We start from the raw sequence: 2971 nt of genomic DNA on the forward strand, positions 1-2971 counted from the left end.
CTCCACGTTGACAGCTGATGTGGGCATACCTTTGGGACTAGGTTAGGGTTTCACGCGCGAGGTTACAGTGGGCGTACACTGAGTTCACGAATGAGCTAGACACGCTAGTTTGAAATGGTTTAGTATAGCATCTAACATCTTGTTTGGACATGTTGCAGGTGTCGTGGGAGCCGTATGATGGAGAGGGAGCACTTCCTTTTCAGTTGACCAACATGTGTGGGTGCGACGACGACTTCTATAGGATAATGTTCCCTCTAATATGTTTCTATGCTGTCAAGTTCCACCTGCCAGATAGAGTTGCACGCCAATTTGGAGTGAGATAGTTTTGGCCAACGGCTCCATTCTCGATTGGCGTTGACTTACACAAGTGCGTGCTTTGCTATTTCAATTGTCTCATGATGGTCCATTTCCATTAATATGGTGACATGTACATGGATTGAAGTAATGATGACATACGTGCAGGTTAGATCGTCAGAAGAATAGAAAGATTTTTGATTGGGAGAAACACCACCAGTACTACATTGAACAATGGGAGCTGTTGCACGATAACGTGGATGAGAACAACGAGCCACACATGAACCGTGAGTTCAGGCGCTACCAAGCTTGGTACCAACGTGCGACACGTTGCAGACTAAGGCTACAATAGACAGAAGATGACTACGCCAACATCAAGTCCTCCGACGATGAAGACACGGCGTACGACCAATCTACTCGTGTAGGAAGGCACGTGGAGGCAGGACCAATCTTGGACAGAGTGGTAAGTCAATTGCCTTATTTTTCTATGTTAAGTTGCATACCAATACATTATGCGTTAGAGGTATCTATTTTAGTTAGTGGCACCTTCGAGTCGTAGCATCCTTATAATTAATTTAATCATGCAACATAATCATGCCTTTAGAAGAGGACTGGATGGAGTTTGATGCATGACCAAATGGATATTGTGATGACCTGTAGGTGACGGTACAGATTCAGATGGGTTTAGTCCTAGTAGTTGTTTAGTGAATTTCTCTTCTACAAAAGAAAACAAAACTTGTTGCTATCTGTTGAGAAGTATTATTATTGAGAACTTTATTGCAGGGCAATACTCTCAAATGCTCCATTGAAGACATTGAGTGCTTTCATCCGAGAGTCAAGGACGACGACAAGCGTAGTTTCCTAGACGTAAGATTCAAAATATTCTTTCAAACATATTATTAATACGTTAAATTCTTTCAGTTAACATAATTTTGTACAACCAAGGCTGTCACATTGGCTACGCCGTGTGGCTGCTTGTTGTGGTTGCAGGACAGCCACGACGCAAGACATGCGCATTACTTCCGCAGACAGAGGAGGCTTACGTTCCTCTAGTCAAGCACCTACAGGGTCCATAGGCATTGCGTACGAGGACGAGGACGACAGCGAGGTGGACTAGAGGCACGAGGAGCTTGGCCTGTCTCAGCTCTAGGATGCTCCCTCGACTCAGCCTACACAGCCTTTAGACACTAGGCGACGCCGTCCACCTGACCCTTGCACTCTAGGCACAAGCGCTCTTGGTCACAAGGGTAAGGGTAAGACTAGGAGACAGTAAGGGTTTATGATAGATGTTATTATGTACTATTATGGACTTTGTAGTTACTTTTCTATAACTATTTGGGACTGTATGGACATTGTGGACTATTTAGACTATGCAGGACATGTTATGTTGATTGTGATGTTCTATGTTGTTGTATTGTGCTCTTTGGACGATTAAATGTTTGGATTATATAATGATGTCTCTATTTGTAACCGTGGATGCTCTTGACACAAGGGAAACTCTTGCGAATTTTTTCCATGAATCATTAATTATACTACACTGCTAAAAAGGCACAAATGTAGTACACGGATTAAATGTAAATTCATTAGAATGTGTATAGTCCAATCGTATTGTACAGATGCTTTGCAGATGTATCTAGGCTTTTCAGTAACAGTGAACGAATCTAGGCTTTTCAAACAATGAAAATAGACTTTTCAGTTACAAGAACGAGGAGTACGATGACAGCAGCGATTTATCACTTCACTTATATAGTACACCTATAGCATCTAGGCTTTTCAGTGATTTATCATGTCAATGATGAATAGACTTTTCAGGAAACGAATATAGGCTTTTCAGTGTCCATTGAAATAGGCTCTTTAGTGAAACTAATTAGGCTTCTTGTGACCAGTTATAACGCATTGAAACGGCAACTAAACCTGCCTCTGCCTATATATACGCAATGTTGGATGCATTGCTATTTACTTTCCAACTAGTATTTTCTTTTGTTGGAGTACCAATATCTGAAGAGTCATCTAGAGGGAGAGGAAAGGGGAAGGGAACTACTATTGTGTGGAAGGGTTCTCTTGGTCCCGATTTCTATGAGAAAACTCTTTATGAGAGGTTCCTAGTTGAGAGCAAAAGTGATTTTACCAAAGAGTCACCACTAAGAGGATACGATGAACGGAAAGAAAAGTGGCCTAAATGCATGCATGGTGAGGACTGCCTAGTGCAGATGTTCACCGAGGGAATAGATGGAGGTCGTCGTTTTTTTAAATATCCACGAGCATGGGTAATTGCTATTACTATTTGTTTCTTCAATATGTTCCTCTTCTATACAACTTACATGACATACTTATTGCAATCTTCCTTGGTCGAAGAAAACTATGGGTTCACTAGGTAGGTCGATTCTCGACCTATTTTACTCCATGGCGCATCCATGTGTTTGTTGTTTGGTTTAATTACCTAAGGCATGTTAGGTTTAGTCGAATGAACTATGTACCCTTGTTTGGTATATGTTCTCACATGCCATTTCTTATGCTTGTTGTTCGCTTCAATTACCTAAGGCATGTTAGGTTTAGTTTAGGACCTCTGTGCCCTAGTTCGGTACATGTTCTCACATGCCATTTCATGTGTTTTGTGTGTTGAATTATATAATGCCCTACTTCATTAAGTTTTGTTTGTAGCACGTGATCATATTTT

The sequence above is a fragment of the Miscanthus floridulus genome, chromosome 5 (genome assembly GCF_019320115.1).
Source record: "Miscanthus floridulus cultivar M001 chromosome 5, ASM1932011v1, whole genome shotgun sequence".
NCBI lineage: Eukaryota > Viridiplantae > Streptophyta > Magnoliopsida > Poales > Poaceae > Miscanthus > Miscanthus floridulus.